General features: G+C 32.4%; 1 long non-coding RNA gene and 1 pseudogene across 1 annotated transcript; both read right to left on the bottom strand.

Annotated features, from left to right (window-relative positions):
- Nucleotides 1-3,657: 3,657 nt before the first annotated feature.
- On the bottom strand, nt 3,658-5,205 carry LOC115984383. The gene is made up of 3 exons (XR_004090535.1): nt 5,031-5,205; nt 4,659-4,758; nt 3,658-4,545 (listed from the first exon to the last, which is right to left on the bottom strand). It is a non-coding gene; the product is annotated as an uncharacterized LOC115984383 (long non-coding RNA).
- Nucleotides 5,206-11,925: 6,720 nt separating this feature from the next.
- Nucleotides 11,926-19,152, bottom strand: LOC115985925 (annotated as a pseudogene).
- Nucleotides 19,153-19,407: the final 255 nt, after the last annotated feature.

Raw genomic sequence — 19,407 nt, 5'->3', positions numbered from 1 at the left:
TGAAAATAAAATTTGGCAAAGTTGGAAAGGTAAAAGGACACATAAAACTTTGTTTGAAAAACTAATGTTTGAAATCTGTCAATGAAAGGAGGAGGTATCTAATAAAAATTTACATGCACTTGTCATAGAGTGCGTGTAGACTTTGACGAAAATTATCTACACGATTTTTTTTTTTTTTTTCTCTTGTTTCTAAGTAAATTGTGAATAGGAAATGTCTCTACTCTGAATTTAAAAATTTTTGCACCTCTCAAATGGTTGGGGCCGAAAATTTTGAACTTTAGATGTCGTTTTAGAAACTCCCAAAAAAGAGATCAATATTTTAAAAAATCTATGTTAGAAAACCTTGAAGTTTGTTTTGAGCTATTGTGGAATGCTTGGAGTTCAACAATGGTGAATCGAGAAAAGAGAGAAAATGATTTCACTTTCACATATGCATTAATATACAGAGGCACTGTTCTTATTTAGCGGAAAAGAGGAGCGATAACTAACTAGAAACAGACTGAAAAGAATCAACCAATAATCTACATACATCTGGCACCAAATCAGTATAAGTAACAAAAAATATACAGTATAAACGACTTGTATTTTGTATATATACAAAAGAAAAATGACTTGTAGGTGTGCTTCTTCTTCACCTAATGAGTATGGGTTAGCTAAGACATCAACAATTAAAAGGCCATCTCAAGGGGCCCAAAGCTCTGCTAAAAAACCCCACAACCCAAGTCCTAACTTCATTCCGGGTTCATTCCGTCACATTTAAGGGCCATCTTGAAGGGCTCAAAATGCAACATCCTGTGAGCAAAAATGCAACCAAAAAATAAAAATAAAAATCATGTCACTTGAGTGCTTATGTATATGAGCAAAAATGCAACCAAAAAATAAAAATAAAAAAGTAAATAATGCTAAAGCCTACCACTCTTTTAAGTTCATCAATTCTTTTTTCAAATGAAAATGTTCATCTTGTGTTTTCTTGTAGCGGTTACATGTCCCCTGAATATGCTATGGAGGGTGTGTTCTCTATAAAATCAGATGTTTATAGCTTTGGAGTTTTAATGCTTGAAATCGTGTGCGGTAGAAAAAACAACAGCTTCTATGATGATGGGCATGCACTCAATCTAGTAGGGTATGTACGTATTATATATATATATATATATATATATATATATAACTTTGGATCATATATATTTTTATAGTTTTGTGTTTCCAAAATTTTAAATAATTGTTCCGTTTTTTAGGCATGGGATTTATGGCAAGAAGGTAAAGGGCTAGAGTTAGTTGATCCGACAACGAGGGAGTCATGTGTCGAATATCAAATACTAGATGCATTCACGTTAGTCTCTTATGCGTGCAAGATGGTGCAATTGATCACCCTACCATGTCAGATATGCTATCTATGTTGACAAATGAAAGTACACAATTACCTTTACCTAAAAAACCAGCTTTTTCTATTGGAAGGAAATCAATTGTGGCAAATATTCCTAACGAAGAACCTGAAGTTTATACGGCGAACGACTTGTCTATTACTGATATGGATCCCCGATAGGAGTATGATTTTATTTTATTTTTTGTCTTATAAGCATGTTAGGTGGGAATAAGTTCATATATATGTGTGTGTGAGAGAGAGGTAGCTCATATCATAGTAATTTTATTAAATAATTTATTTCAAAATTATATATATATATATATATATATATAATTGACCCATTTTTTCAACGATATGAAGTGCAACTGTGCAAATATTGTATAAGTCTCTTTATTCTCCATTTTTTTTTTCTATACTATAGTTATATTATAGTCTATAGTTTACTATAATTAGTTAGAATAACTTTTTTAAAAATTTGAGGGACCACTATAAATAATAGAAGGTAATGATTGGATCCAGTGCATTCTACCCAAGCCGATTCTTGTAATATAAGTTATAAATTGTTTTCTTTGTGATAGTGAAATTTTAATTGCTTGTTAGGCCGGTTCAATATAATTGAAACCTATACGATAGTTATAAGTGTTTTTTTTAATAAACAAAAAAAGTGGGGTTTTTAAGTATACCAATTAAATAATATTTTTTTCTAAAAAATCAATAAATTTTATATATATATATATATATAACATTTAAAAAAAAATTCATTTTTATTATTTTTTGAAATACTAAGTTACATCTAACATTTTGTTATTAGGAATTTGCTAACATCTTATTTTCAATTTATAAAATGACCAATTCACTTAATCTTCTTGTACTATAATCAAATATCAAGTAGAATTATCAATTTCAATTTTGAAAAATCTATTTCAAGTACTGTAAATAAAATTTTGTAAACGTGAAATTGGAAAAAAAATATATAGTTTTTAAATATAATCAAGAATTGCAATATTACATGTTTGAATGTCGTTATGATTGTTTTCTTTATTATCTTTCTATTGTATTATACCATTATTTTTTGTTTATCATGATATCCTGTTTGAAATTCAACCTCTCTCTCTCTCTCTCTCTCTCTCTCTCTCGTTTTTCACATTTGAAGTGATATTTTTATATTAGGAAATTATAATTAAAAAGTATTTAAAATAAGATAAACACTATCTAAAATGTAAAATTATAATATGAATTATATATCGGAGGCACTATTGCAACTTTACTTAATAATAGAATCACCAGATAGCCTTAACACAACTTAATAAATTAATACTTACCAAACCAAGATTAATTTTATATAGAAAATCAGATATAATGGTTCAAGAGTAAAATTTAATAAAGGAGATGGAGATTTATTATTATTTTTTAGAATGAGTTTTAATTTATGGATAGCTAAAATCTAATTTTTAGATTTGATTTTGGCGTGTAGAGAGAGAGAGAGAGAGAGAGAGATTGTTTGGTATGTAGTTGGGTAGAAGATTGGGTACCTAATATTGACAATATTTTGTGTGAAAAAATAAATTACAAAAACTGAAATCTCAAGTTGTTACGAGAAAGATAATCAATAATAATTCAACACATTGACAATTATTATTATTATTATTTTTGTAAAAATCTTTAAAATTTCAATCGGGTTGAATTTTATTGATTTAAAAATTTGGGAGTGTATTTGGAGGTAAGGGAAAGAGTGCACAATCTACATATGTTTTTTTTTCTTTTTAGTGAAATTAATTATTGACCCACAATTTTAAGACATTTTTCTAATAGAGGTCCTAGCCAATGAACTAAGTGACCTAAGGCTAATGCCAGCCTTGGCCACTTGCTCTTGTGAATGGTATGCCACATAATCTTAATAACAACCCCAAGTTTTAATATACCCATCGTTGTTAATATGTCAATTGTCATGTTCATGAAGTTTAAATCATCCTTCAATAAATGGTTCATTAATTAACACTCCACCAAATGCCAATTCATATAACAAGTCTTTCAAGAAGATTAGCAAGAAAACAAACTTGAACTAATGATTCTTCATAACAACTGGGAGGCACGACAACCCTACAAGCTATATTATTATGTATTATATTATTTGCCGAAGTGTAAATTAGTTGTGTCTTGTTCTAACCATTGTGCATGACTAACTCTCAATTTCGCTCATGGACAACTCTAGATGTTCTGACCACGCGAAATCTTGCAAGCTTAAGGAAAATAAGGGTTTGTTGCTCTTTTCCACTACATTTCATTGCATTTCCTTTTTTTTTACTAATAATTCTTGGGCCCTTTTGTTCTGTCAAGTTTGTCATAGAAACTCCGAAAATTTCTTTTGTTTGATACTTGATAAGCATTATGTTTTTCGTCTAGTAAGGCGGCATAGAGTTAGTTTGTTCTTTATTGTAGATGCAGCGTGTTCTAAAGTGTAATAATTCTATTTTCAAATTGATAAAATTTACGTATCTATCATTTATGAAAAAAAAAATTGATAAGACTTGGCAATTCAATATGTTCAAAAATTTTATGACTTTTAGTGGCCAAGATGTTGTTCATTATGGATGAAGACATGATCTAACAAAGGGAGCTTAACCAAGAAGGCTAAAGTACTCAAAGAATTGTTGGACAAACAACCCACCAACACATTGTGGGCAAGCTGTCATGAACTCAATGACACGGCCTAAGCTTCACAAACATGACAAACACGCATATAGACCAATATCTACAATTTATTTTCTTCTTCTTTTTTTCTTTCTTTTCTTGAAGAATTAAGACATTATCCTCAAAATGCAAAGCTCAGCCAAGCATAGCTATTGCCATGACAAGAAGCTAACCAAATCCAAACACATCAAAAACATTACCATGACCTATTACATAACTAAGGTATGGAAAGGAAAAATTATGCACAGAGAACAAAAAATATAAAATAGCCCTTTTTGGCATTTTCACAAACATGTATATGCATAAGCACTCTTATAAAAAAATTAAACTTTGAATGCAAAAAATTCGCCCATCCTAAATCCTATTTACTAACTCAATCACATGCAATTCAATATTATCTTCTCAAATCATAAAATCAAAAGAAGAAAGAGAGGAAAAGTTTGAACCTTGAACCTCGAACCTTGAAAATCTGACCTCATCAGGATGTTGTTCTATTAAGAAAAAACAGAACAGGAAATTGGAAAAAGTTTATCAAGAAAACACAATCAAATAGAAGGAATGAATAAATCAAAGTGGGAAAAAAAAAGGTTACAAAGAGATTTACCTGCTGCATGTGTGATCGGTACTCTTTGGAAAGAGAGAGAGCTTCAGTTTCACAACTCAAAGAAGCTCAACAAATCATAGCCACAGTCCATAATCGCTAGCTGAATAGCAAAAGTTAAAAGGCAATAACATGTAAATGTCAAATATCAATTACATGGCATAATTCAACACGTTTGATTAATTCAAAAGTAAAGAGTAACAGCATGTTTGATTAATTCAAAAGTCAAGCAAACACTTGATACCCATTCAAAAATTGATAAAATAAGAAATAACACATATCATTTAGTGAACAAGTAAGCAAAATAATTCGTTTGCATTGGAAAAGTATAATCTGTTAAAGGAACCTAAAATTGTAATGACAGTGCTATTTTACCTTTATCTAACAAAAGTGACATATCCTTTAGTGGGAGCCATAGAGAGAGATCGGTGCTAAGGCTGGGTTGTGAAGGAGTTGAATCACAGTACAGATCGGTGGTTTGGGAGGAAAAGAAAAAAGAAAAAAACACGTTTATTAGAAAGGAGAAGAAGATAAGAGAGAGACAAGAGACACAGAGAGTTCCAGAGAGAAAGAACATATATGGACTACGGAGAGTTCCAGAACGAAAAGAGCCTCTTTTTATATAGTTAATAGAAATAGCCAAATCACATGTCCCATGCAAAGGTTTGAGAACCTGGGATCAGATAGCCAAATCACAATGAGCGTAGCACTAAGCCACTGATCAGTTAAGTATTGATGTTACGTAAATATATATATTCGGTCGGTTCGGTCGGTTTTGGGGTTAAAAATTCCAGCACCGAAACTGAACCGAAATTTTGGCAACAGTTCGGTTGGTTTCAACCAGTTTTTTCGGTTCTTCGGTTTTTTGCACACCCTTAAGCTATTGGGCCCTGCCCCTAGAAAAAGGGATAGAGTTCACCTTGTAGAATCTCATGTTAAAAATGTTAAAGACCAAGAGAATTAGGATTTTTTTTATGTCAAAAGAAAAGAAAGGAGGGAGGAGGGCAGTGAAGCCGTGAAACTATGAAAGCCAAAGGCTAGCATTTGGTGACAAGTTATTCTTTAATCAGGTAATCACTCTCAGTTCCATGTTTGATTCAGAATTAGAGGCCACTGACATAGGAATATGGGTTAGATTTGCAAATGACATTATATAAGTGTTAATTACTAAAAATTGCAAAGAGATTTGCAGCTCAAGTAGTACTCTTAATATTTCTAATAGAAATGTTCATAATTCAAATTAACTATCAAATTAACGGCTAAGAATTCATTGTAAGATGCCAATATTATAATTTGTGTTTAGGCGAAAATGTACTTTTGGTCCCTATATTTTGAGCTAATTCCCATTTTAGTCCTTACTTTTTTGGAGCATCTATTTTAGTCCTTAAAAATAGAAAATTATTTCTAATTTAGTCACTACTTTCATCTCACTAATTGAAATTGCTTATGTGGCAAATGAAGTGCACTATTGGCATGTTAGATGCTGATGTTGCTAATAAAATAATATATATATATAATTTGGCATTTTTTAAATTCCACCTTAGTATTTTAATTTTTTTTTAAAAGCTAAGTCTAAAAATTTAAACAAAAAATTAAATTAAATTAACAAAACAAACCTTAAATCTAATTTCATTAAAATTTTTTTTTGTTACTTTTCATTATTTTTTTTGTAAGAACTAAGAACTTGTTCTTCATGTTCTTCCCAAATCCAAGAAACAAACCCATCAGCCAAAACTACCGTTCACCAACGCCGCCACCCCAAGCAGTAGCTCCCAAACCCACACCTCCCTCTCTAATTCTCTTGCCTTCGCCCACTCTCTCTCTTTTCTGTCTAATCTGAAGGGCCAGTAATAGAGGAAAAGAAAGCTCACTTTCTCTCTTCATGATCTAATATGAAGGGTCAATAAGAGAGGTAAAGAAAGAGTCTGAACTTAAACCAGTTTGGAGAGAAAGGGCTTGAGACAATTTTGAATCTATATTGCCAGTGGGTTGGGATTTTGATCTAGGTTTGTGGGGTTTCAAAAGTTTTATTTATTTATTTATTTATTTTATTTTTTTGTGTGTGTGTCTAAAAACTGGTATATTTTATTTTGTGAAAAGAGAGAAGAAGGAATTGATAGAGACACAAAGTTGCTTCATTTTTTTCCTTTTTATTTTTTATTATTAGGAAAAGAAATTTTGTGAAACCGAATGCAAAGTAGAGATTACAGAGAATGGCTGAGTTATATCACTGGCCTTTAATGCAGTTTGGCATTTTTTATAAATATTTTTCTCACATTCATCTATGAAACAAAATTGAAACAAAAACAGAAACCAAAATGAAAAGAACAAAATTTTACTTCTATTGATAGAAACCCAGAATATTGGAAACCATAGGTTTTGTGAGAGTTACTCCTTGAGTTCAATGGAAGAGGAAGAGAAGAGACTGGGTTTTCTCACACCATGGAAAATAGAATGTGGTTTTAATCCATTAAGTGTCTCTGTCAAAATAGCCACATAGCTTAATTTTAGAAAAGAAATTTAAGGTACAACACATAAAGTACTGTATTTAAGTTTTATCCTTTATAATATGCTCATCGGTTTTCAATCGTCTACAAGGTTTTCAACATCAAATATATTGTGAAGGCAATGAACTTATGTTAAGTAGTTTGAAATTTTCATAGTATTATTTTGTGATAATCTTATTGAAAAACTTCCTGAGCATTAGCATCTAATTTCTATAAAATATCTAATTTCTATAAAATATCTAATTTTACCATCTCAAAAGCTACTTTATCTATTATACCATACAATTTTATAGCACACTCAACATTTTATATTCCTGTACAATACATTAAAATAATATATCTACACAACAAAATATATAACCAAAAACAATAAATAAAAAAAGTATTTTAATTTTGTGGAGAGAGAGAGATGTTTTTGAGGAATGAATAAAAAATATTATTTTAATTTTGCAAGTGAGCTACAGCACCATCATAAATTTAGGATGGTACTGTAGTACAATTGTAAGTTTTTTTACAATTGCAAGACCGGGTAACGGGCTATAATGGTACTATAGCACAATTGTAAATATAGCATATGGAAGACCGGGTATTGATGCTCTATATATCTTGGGATCGAGCACTTTGTGAACAAACTATCCAAAGTCTAATAGTAAGGACATGTAAGTGATGTAAAATTGAAATTGTGAATTTTCACTTGATTTGATGATTTGAGAATTTTGGACATGTCTTTTGAATATGTTGGATGGAAGTTTTGGAAGTGGATTCTAATTGAACATATTTGTGATTTTATCATAGCCAACAGGGTTCAATATATTGGCCTTTAAAACCAATGCTCTAAACGCCGTTATCAAGGGAGTATGTATACCCGTATATTTGTTTTTGCTGAAGTATGTATACCCGTATATAGGGAGTCTGTTTATGATAAATTTATGCCCATAAAAGTCTAGTGCCCCAACCAATGGGGGAGTCTATTGTGTCTCTATCCATTATGATAGTTTCTAAATCAATTTTCTCGGTAAATATCTATCATTTACTAAGCATGTTACTATTCCATTGATAAATTTATAGTTTGATATATTGTAAGCTCTATTATATGATCTCCTTTATATATAATCTCCTTTATAAAAAGACTTCCAATAGTTAACTTGATCCTATTCCAGTGTATATTATAGATAGATATACTTATTGAGCTCACCCCAATCTAATATTGTTCAGATTGAGCGTTAAAGCTCTGAAAGAAGATTTGACACAACCAGAAATTTGTGGATTCGCAAAGAATTGTTCACTAGCTATTAAGTAATGCTTGGAAGTTTATTTGTTTTTTGGAGATTGTTTTCATTAGAGATTTGTTTTTTTCTTGTAATATTATTACTAGTTAGAGTTTTTGAGAGTGGAATTCGTATATTTGAGATATGTTTGATTATGGAGGTATTGTTATCTTAATTATTATTATTATTTATAATTAGGTTTAGCTTGATAGTTTTTAATCATGTTCTTGAGTTCACAAAGATCATGTAGATTTGAGTAGTGACACGGGTGGTGACACATGGCATCAAGTGTGTGGTGCTGATATATGGTTGGCACATGCATATGTGTGGGCACTTGTTAATGTGTGATGATACGTATAGGCCCCGTACGTGAGCTCTGGTGCTTGCATACATAACATGGGCGCATGGGCTGAGTAGTAGAAGCTTCTTCTGCTCAACATTGGGGGATGATTTTAGCTGTTATAGGTTGCTAGTCCCTGACCCTGAGCTATGAATATATTTCAGTGTACGCTCAATCTAAGTTGGCACTGAGTTCTTTTTTTTTTTTTTTTTCTTGGCAAAAATGCAAAAATGTTCATGTGAATAGGCGGTGCTAATAATTTTTTTAAGATAAATAAAATAAAATAAAAAATTGTAAAGAATTGATAACAGGTTGATAAAGACCTGAAAATTCATAACTATGACTAGAGCTGTCCACGGGTTGGGCCAGGTCAATTTTGGACCCAACCCAGACCTGACCCACCAGCATCGAGTGAGAGGCGGAGGGACTCGAAATCGACCGCCAGCTTCAATCGGTCAAATCGATTTCGTGTTCAAGTCGGTTTGGTTAGTGGAGAGAGTCACCAAAGCTGCAAAAGTCACCGGAATCTTCAAAAAATTCATCGGAATCTATAAAAACTCACTAGATCTGCACTGAAAATCGCCGAAATCTGCTTGGATATGACCGAATCTAGCTAAATCTTACCAAATATGGTCGAGATCTTGTCAAATCTCCTTGAATCTGAGCTTGATCTTGCCGGAGTTGGCCGGATTTGTATATAACATCGGTCGGGTCGAGTGGATCGGGTTTTGGAGAAGAAAACCCACCACTCGACTCGCCAACATCGGGTCTTGGGTACGGAAACCTGTCACCGACCGACGAGAGCATTAGTTCTGGCTAAAATTGGGTGGGGATCGAGCGGATTGGTCAGTTCGGCGGGTCTGGGTTGGGTCTAGGCACCACTAACTATGACTATTTTTTAAAAGAAATTAGATAAGTGTAAAGAATTGAGCTACTCTCAAAAAGTGAGAAAAACAAAAGAAAAGATTAAATTAAATAAAAAGGGAGAAAGTTCTTTCCCCCTCTATGTTTGAAATAGTTCATAATTCCTCATTTATCTTAAAAACCAATCAATTTCCCTCTCTCTATGTTTGGGAAATGCACAAATATTCAAATCATTTACTTTTTAAGTTAAATCTAACACAGGATAAAGTGGCATTTGAATGAGAAGAGAATGAGTGTGTGTTTTAATGTGCATTGTTGATTCCTTATTTGCTAGAAGAAATGTAGAAAAAGAGCTGAAAGAAGGCGGAAAGTGAAAATAAAATTTGGCAAAGTTGGAAAGGTAAAAGGACACATAAAACTTTGTTTGAAAAACTAATGTTTGAAATCTGTCAATGAAAGGAGGAGGTATCTAATAAAAATTTACATGCACTTGTCATAGAGTGCGTGTAGACTTTGACGAAAATTATCTACACGATTTTTTTTTTTTTTTTCTCTTGTTTCTAAGTAAATTGTGAATAGGAAATGTCTCTACTCTGAATTTAAAAATTTTTGCACCTCTCAAATGGTTGGGGCCGAAAATTTTGAACTTTAGATGTCGTTTTAGAAACTCCCAAAAAAGAGATCAATATTTTAAAAAATCTATGTTAGAAAACCTTGAAGTTTGTTTTGAGCTATTGTGGAATGCTTGGAGTTCAACAATGGTGAATCGAGAAAAGAGAGAAAATGATTTCACTTTCACATATGCATTAATATACAGAAGCACTGTTCTTATTTAGCGGAAAAGAGGAGCGATAACTTACTAGAAACAGACTGAAAAGAATCAACCAATAATCTACATACATCTGGCACCAAATCAGTATAAGTAACAAAAAATATATAGTATAAACGACTTGTATTTTGTATATATACAAAAGAAAAATGACTTGTAGGTGTGCTTCTTCTTCACCTAATCAGTATGGGTTAGCTAAGACATCAACAATTAAAAGGCCATCTCAAGGGGCCCAAAGCTCTGCTAAAAAACCCCACAACCCAAGACCTTACTTCATTCCGGGTTCCTTCATTCCGGGTTCATTCCGTCACATTTAAGGGCCATCTTGAAGGGCTCAAAATGCAACATCCTGTGAGCAAAAATTCAACCAAAAAATAAAAATAAAAGTCATGTCACTTGAGTGCTTATGTATATTTGCTAGCAACATGCATTTTTTTTTTTTCTTTTTTATTCTCTATCTTGTATTGTCTTTCTTTCTGTCTTCTCTATGTAACTTTAACATTTAAAAAAAAGGGAAGGAATAGAAAAGTGGAATGATAAAAGAGATCTAATTGGTTGGGAGGATTGAAAAGTAGAAAGATGAAAAACTCATTTATTTAGTTGAAAAAAAAAATGAGAGAATAAAAAATGAAGTTGGTATAAATTTAGAATTGATAATAATAATAACTCAAAATGAAAAGTGTGTTGAAAATTTGGTCAACACATAGGTCTTGACCCGACCCAACTTACTCGAGTTCAGGTTAACCCGTTTTTTATGATCCAATAAAAAAATCCATACCCTTTTTTTTTTTTGTTCGAGTGATTTTTTTTTTTTTTTTTTTGAGAAACAAATAACATACACAAGGGAGAGAGAAATGGATTCTAACACAAAGGCACACCAAAATTCCACTCAAAAGCCATGGTAACTTTTAAGGGAGGGTGGGGCAAGTTATATTACACACAACACACTCTCTTAAGCAATGTGGAACAATTACCCTTTTTTTTAGAAACAAAATCACACACACACACACAAGGGAGAGGGATTGAGAAACAAACACACACACACAAGGAAGAGGAAAAATGATTCTAATACAAAGGCACACCACGATATTTGATGACAATCTTTTATTCTCAAAAAGATATTTTGGTGACGGCTTTGTGCAACCCTCACAAAAGTTGCGTAATTAAAGGGATTTTATTTTATTTTTTGGTATGGAATTGGGAAATGAGAAAATGGAAAATCCATACAAAGCTTAAAAAGTCAACTTTCACAATTAAATTTAATAAAATTCCTTAATGTCTGTATTAAGGGAATCTATGTGATAAAACAGAAATTTCAGTAATTATTTATTTGGATTTGAGTATGTATTATAATAAATATTTAATAAAAAAACATTTAGTTCATTGGAACTATTTAATGGATAATTATCAAAAACCAGCATTAACATGCTCATAAGTATATAATTATTATACAACAATGCCTTTATCGTGCAACCATACTGGAAATGGATAACCCATATATTGAATAATTTTCTGATTCTTTCTCACATATATGTGCTTCAATTGCTTTTCTAGCAATAGAAAATATGGGTTTTTCAGGGGAAGGTAGTGTCAAACAATCATTTGTCAACATAGTTATAACATCTGACATTGTTGGTCGATCAATTGCACTATCTCCTACACATAGGAGACCAACATGAATGCATCGAAGCATTTGATCCTTGATGAATGAATCATTGAGTGTTGGATCCATTAAGTCTAACATGGCATCTTCTTTCCATAATTCCCATGTCTGAAACAAGATAACAGAGTGTCAGAGATACTCAAAATAAATATCACAAAATCATTCAAGCTAATTCATTTTTCACATACATATCCAACAAGATTGACCAAGTGCTTAGTGTGGTAGAAATTGTTGCTTTTCCTACCACTCACGATTTCCAGCAATAGAACTCCAAAACTGTAGACATCAGATTTTATAGAGAAAACTCCCTCCATGGCATACTCAGGAGACATGTATCCACTAACATCAAATCATAAAACAAGTTTTAAGTCTAACATCATTATATGGAAACAATAATATTTAGCATAGAAAGTGAAACAAGTCTAAGAAGGTATGAATTAGTTTACTTACTATGTCCCCACAATCCTCCTAGTATTTGCTTCCAATTCATTTTGTTGGAAAATTCTTGCCATTCCAAAATCAGATATTTTGGGGTTCATATTTTCATCTAGGAGAATATTACTAGCTTTCAAATCTCTATGGATTACTCTCAATCTTGAGTACTTGTGAAGGTAAAGCAATCCTTGAGCAATTCCTTCAATTATGCTAAAACGTGTAGGCCAATCTAACATTTTGCTTTTGGTTGAATCTATAAGATATAAATTGTAGAATAAGACTAGTAATTTACTTTGAGCAAAATCATATACATCAACAAATTACTTGATGGAAAAAAGAAAAAAAGAAAATCAAGTGTTATATAAAAGTGAACGTCTTCCTAACCAAAGAGAGAGTAGTCCAAGCTTTTGTTTGGCATGTATTCATAGATTAACATTCTCTCTTCTCCATGAATGCAGAAACCTAGAAGTTGAACAAGATTCATATGTTGGAGTTCAGATATAAGTATCAACTCATTCTTGAACTCTAACATTCCTTGTCCTGAATTTCTTGAAAGTCTCTTTATAGCTATTTCTTGCCCTTGTGAAAATATTCCCTGATGAAAGAATCAATAAGTCATCACACAATGTTGAACAATTCAATCAAAACATCTTTCATCAAAGAGTTTTGTAGACCTAACCTTATAAACAAGTCCAAAGCCTCCCTCTCCAAGCTTGTTTTCCAATGAGAAGCTATTTGTCGCAGACATGATGCATTTATAACTGAATATTCTCAAATCACTCCCCTGCTTTCTATCATTTTGAAGCTCATTGACAGTGGTAAACGTATCGGAGTTCATCAACTCAAGCAATCCACCGTCACTCTTAGCATCCTTCTCCACTATTTAGATTAATACAGAGCTTTAGAGATCATCAGGAAATTCTGAATTTTACTGTAATAAGAGCATAACATATGTGAAGCATTCACCTTGAAGTATTACATTTCTCCTTCTTGATCGGTGGCACAAGACGCAGAAGAAAATTATAACTAGAGCAATGACACCTATGGCTATACAAAGCCAAATCCATTTCTTTATACCTGCATATAGTGATTGTCAATAGGTAAAAGGAGGCGTGCCAGGGGCAATTTCTTACCCTCTCCCTATTTTTTATTAATAAAACTTTTTAAATTATATATAAATTTTAATAAAGGGCCCCCTTCATATTAAGAAATGTACAAAAACTCATTTAAAGTAGGGATAATTACACATTACCCACCTGTGGTTTACTTCTAATTCTAAGTGCCTACCCGTGGTTTGAATTTTGACACTTTGCCCATCTGTGATTATCTCCGTCTATGTGCCGTAACCCACCTCTCCGCTTTCCGTTACTCTAACACAGAATAAGTAAAAAACAAACCCCAAAACGGATCAAAACACTCTCACTCAAATCTTGAACATGAAGAACATGATGAACATACCCAAATTTTGAAACTTGAGTTGGCTCACTAAACCCAAAACATGAAGATTAACTAAAAACTAAACCCAGATTTTTCTGTTTTTCATGTTCAAACTAATTGTACCCAAACTAAACCCACAATCATGTTCTGGGTTGAGTGAGTCTGAAGAAAAGTAGAAGAACATACCCAAAAACTAAACCCATGACAAAAAACCCAGTTGCCCAAACCCCATAAAAACATAAGAAGATAACAAATTTACAGCAATCAAACACGAAGCACAAATACCCATATGGTGAAAACATCTAAATCATCAGTAATAAAACATCTAAATCATCCAAAATAACCAACAAAGCTATAAACTTCACAATCAAAGCCACCTTGTGCGTCGAATCACAACTAGCACACCCCAACGACTATTTGGTTTGTTTCCCGTGGCCATGAGTGACTCCAAATCCAATCAATCATTCATCACCTTCACCGGCCACTCCCTGAACTTCTTCCCGATCCAAACCCAAGAACAGATCTCCATCCAATTCCCGCAACCAAACATGTCATCTTCATTCGGATTCAGCAGCGACGAAACCGCACCCTTCTTCAGGTTCCTGGGAGCAGCATGGGTCAATTGCTTGGAGTTCGGCGTGGGTTTCATTGCCTGTCGTCTACCAATCAATTCTGTTCTTCGTGGGTCTGAGTATGTAAAATTTTTGCTTCGTGGGTCTGAGTTTGTGAAATTTTTTCGTTCATCGTGGGTCTGGGTTTGTGGAATTTGTTCTTGGTGGTTCAGCAGTTGTGGTGGCTATGGCAGTGGGTTATGGTGGCTGGTGGCAGGGGCTGGGCTTCTACCCCTGATGCTCGCTGCACCGCCTTTTTTTTACTTAGAATCTGTACTCTCTCTCTCTCTCTCTGTTTGGTGTTTTTTTTTTTTTTTGGTGCAAGACATTTGGTTACTTTGAATTCTCAGTAGAGTTTGAATCGTTGAAATTTGATTGCTTGTTGTGGGTCAAATTTGATTGCTTGTTGAGTTTTGGGTAAAATAAATGTGAAGTTTTGATTTTGGTTGAGTTTCACCATATGGGTATTTGTGCTTCGTGTTTGATTGCTGTAAATTTGTTATCTTCTTATGTTTTTATGGGGTTTGGGCAACTGGGTTTTCTGTCATGGGTTTAGTTTTTGGGTGATTTAGATGTTTTATTATTGATGATTTAGATGTTTTATTTTGGGTTCAACTTCCTGTAATTTTTCAGATTTTTGGTATGTTCTTCATGTCCTTCATGTTCAAGATTTGAGTGAGAGTGTTTTGATCCGTTTTGGGGTTTGTTTTTTACTTATTCTGTGTTAGAGTAACGGAAAGCGGAGAGGTGGGTTACGGCACATAGACGGAGATAATCACAGGTGGGCAAAGTGTCAAAATTCAAACCACGGGTAGGCACTTACAATTAGAGGTAAACCACAGGTGGGTAATGTGTAATTATCCCTTTAAAGTATTATTGTCTCTTTTATTTTCATTAATTTTTAATTTTTTGTCATATATAACTCTAACTTCAAAAGCGTTTATATATATGTTCATAAAAATATATAAGTAAATCCATGTAATAAAACTCCTTTTTCTTTCCCCAAAGCAAACTATTGTTCATTATGCATCTTTTTTTCTTTTTCTTTTTTTGAGGAACGATTTTTCATTATGCATCTAGAGAGCTAGCAAGTGTATTAATATATGGATTTTTTTTTCTATTTAAAAAAAAAGAAGCTATGATTTTTATGTTTCAAACTGTGGGATATATTCTACTTTACCCTCCGTAAACAAAAGAAAAGTTTTTCATTTAGTTTTATCATCATATATTTATGTTATATATGACATTACATGTGTTTTTTCTAAATCAATTACATTATACTACTTCTCAAAAAAAAAAAAAAAAAAAATTAAGGCATATGAAGTACATTTATTATTTAATTAATCTATCTAAAATTCATTAATTTAAAATGTTTATGAAATATTAATTATGAATAATATAATTTAAAGAATACTTATACATAACTTAATAAAAGAATATATATACACCATTCAATATTTTTTAATTTGATGCAAATTTTGACAAATCCATTATTAGATTACATTATTTTCATATATTCTCTATGCTTGCAAAATTTCAAGGTGATCTTTGATCAATAACCATGTTTTAAGTATATGTGTGTATACTTGGAACAAAAAATTTGATTCCACCACTATTTTTCATGACTCATGAATCTAGGGATGAAACCAAAATTTGAACTTAGGGGGAGCAAGCATAACCAAAAAAAGTTTCACCAATGTTGATTTAAGTCGACCAAAAAATGCATACATATCATAATATCATATTTGTGGATGTATTCTAATATTAATTTTTTGGAATTTATCCTACATGACCATTCAAATTATTTCTTGAGTTGCAAAGTCATGAATCTTTATCCTATATAAAAATTAATATTTTTTTAATTTTCTATTCCTATATTTATTTCTTTAGTTTTTTTTTTTTAACCCACAAGGCACAGCAATATTTTTATTAGTAATTTATTAACACATAAAGTTTCAACAAAATTAATGCTAATAACAATTGGCACAACAAATAACAACTAGTGACCATTTATTTTTAATTTTATTGTGTTATTCACTCTAAGGAGTGAATACCATACCATTCTCAAAAAAAAAAGAGTGAATACCATACTAGCGATCATTTAGTTTGGTCAAAAAAATGAAATATATAGGTATCGATCACCACTAGTGTACCATTTCTAGATTTTATATATACATTTATTTATAAAGTTTTGTGTATTTATAGATTATAAAAATAATCAAAGAACTTGTAAAAGGTTCAAAAGCCTTTCTCAAAAAAAAAAAAGTTCAAAAGCCAAAACATTTGAAAACTCTTAAAAATGCAAATATATTATCCAATCCATTCACCAGCCCAAAAAGTTCGGTAGGAATTAAAATTTAAAAGCTTAGCCCAAAGAAATAAAATACTACTACATGTTTTTTTTTAAAAATAGCTTTATGAATATGATCAGACCACAAAATTTTTTTTTAAAAATAAAATAAAAACAAATAAGTGCACATGGTTTTTATGTTGGCCACAAGAATCACAATGAGTTGTAGCCATCTTTGCCACAATCTCCAAGGTGCTTTTGTCAGTGCATGCCTTCTCTCTATGATGGTGGTGGCCAATACTACGCTAAAGGATTGTTTTGCTAAGGATTTGTCATTTGTAATTGTCTTGTTGGTATATTTTTTCTAGACTAAATTTGTGCTTTGTCTAAAAGTTTTTCTAATAATCTGGGTTTATGAATTGTTTTGTTGGTTTGTATAATGGATTTTTATGATATTTTAGGGGGAATAGAGCAAGGGATGTTTTGATTATAATATTTGGCGAGGGAGGGCAAGTATATACAATTTAGGGTCAAAAGTTAGAATTTTGTGTAACTATGTATATTAGTTATTTTATCTGCATGAATCATTTGCTACTGACTGTTATGTTGAATCACAATTGCAAAATGTGTATCAACAATCATGTAATAAGTGGGATATGAATTAACTTTGACATATTCATATTGTTAGTACTGAGATCTTATTAATTTTTGTATCTACAATAATGGAATGAGATTCACTTATTTTAAGTTGTCTTCATTTTGTCATTTTATAGTTTTTTTTTTTTTTTTTTTTTTTTTTTTGAGAAAGTTGTCATTTTATAGTTAATCCTTTCTCTTTATTTTTTTTTGATAAGTAATCCTTTCTCTTTAGATATGTGAGCATAAAGATTATCACGTCATTTAAAATTTTTTCCCTATTATTTAAAACTTTACAAAATTTAACGCAAACCATAGTACGCATCCATTATAAATGGAAACAATCTTTTTCCTAGTATAAGTAGATGTAATTAAAGTGAAAATTTCTCATGAGTTTATTAGCTGTAGAAACATACCATTTTGGGAAGACTTTGGTATTAGAACATAAAGAGCTGGAATTATACCAGAGAGGTCTTGGAAGAATTCCCCCTTTTTCACCCAAAATTTGCATCCAGTCTGATTATCATATAGGAAAGTATAGGCATCGCAGCCACAGTGGTTCCAGCAAGTAACCCTGCAATCATCCATGGTAAGTTTAGTGTTATTATGCAAGAAGCTAGGTTCAGGCCCTTGTATGAAGTAACCAGATCTTTTATCAAACATGTCATCACGACTTCGACACGATGGTAGCCATCTCTTGCAGCCTCCATCAGTACTGTGTCCATTACAGTTTTCAGTTTCTGCAATATAGGATCCATCAAAACTAAGAAGTTTCCCCTCAAAACTTAGAAACCATGCTGATTGTCCACCTTGGTTTATATCATTATAAACCAAGTGTTCTCCATCCTCGTTAGAAACAACGATGAAATTATACATGCGCTTGGATTCATCTGATATGAACTCAAATTTGTCACCTTTCAAGACCCCACTAGTCCAAAACTCCACCCCTTGTCGCCGAATGATCAATTGGCGACCCTTGGGATCCCACTCTAGAGAAAACTGCCCTGGAACTGGGACAACCTTGTTCAACCATGAGGTGAGTTACCAAGGTCTTCCATTCTTGTGGTTGACACCTAACTTCATCCCCGGCAGCAGTGTGTCTGTAGGCTCATCAAAACTTTGCCACAAAACCCTTTGCGTAGTTCCATTGGAATCCAACTCTTGCAGGACAAAATTCCCTGAATCCAATAGAGTTGCAAAGAGAGTGTATGTGTAGTTGGTTGCTTGATGGGGATACAGAGGTATTGCATCTCCACCTTGGGGCAAAATTTCGAAATTTCCATTGGCTTCCAACGTAAGAACCGCAGCAGTGTTCACTACAGGTTTGTTTCTGTTGCCAACCCAAACAATTTTTTTAGGGTCATTGGTGAACCATATTCCCAAGTAGATGTTGTTGGTACTTCCAGAGTGGAAGAACCCCAAAGTGAATGCTCCTTTGGCAGAAACTAGATGACTTGAGGAATTAAGAGTGTCGCCTGATTTGAGAGTGTCCCTTGGCCTTGCTGCAGCAAAGAAAATCCACATGCATGATAACATTAGCAAGAACATAAGTTTAAGATGGTTTTCATTCGTAGCCATGAATGAGCTCTGAATTTCTCCAAAGGGAAAGCACTTTGCTCGAACTCAAACTTAACGCGTAGGCAGCGTAGATATTTGGGGTTTGGAGACCATATTTCTTTACCTATCTTTATAGGGTCTGTTTGGATTGAACTTATTGTTGCTGAAATTGAAAATTAAAAACTGTAGCAAAATCATTTTTAAATGTGTGAATAGTACCGTGAAATCCATTTTTAATATTTTTTTAGTACGTGAATAGTAATAAACAATAATTTTGATCTCTACACAGTGAACCCATGTGAGGTTACTGTTCTC

The sequence above is a fragment of the Quercus lobata genome, chromosome 4 (genome assembly GCF_001633185.2).
Source record: "Quercus lobata isolate SW786 chromosome 4, ValleyOak3.0 Primary Assembly, whole genome shotgun sequence".
NCBI lineage: Eukaryota > Viridiplantae > Streptophyta > Magnoliopsida > Fagales > Fagaceae > Quercus > Quercus lobata.
The sequence above is the reverse complement of the archived record's forward strand: the minus strand, read 5'-3'. Positions and strand labels throughout refer to the sequence as shown.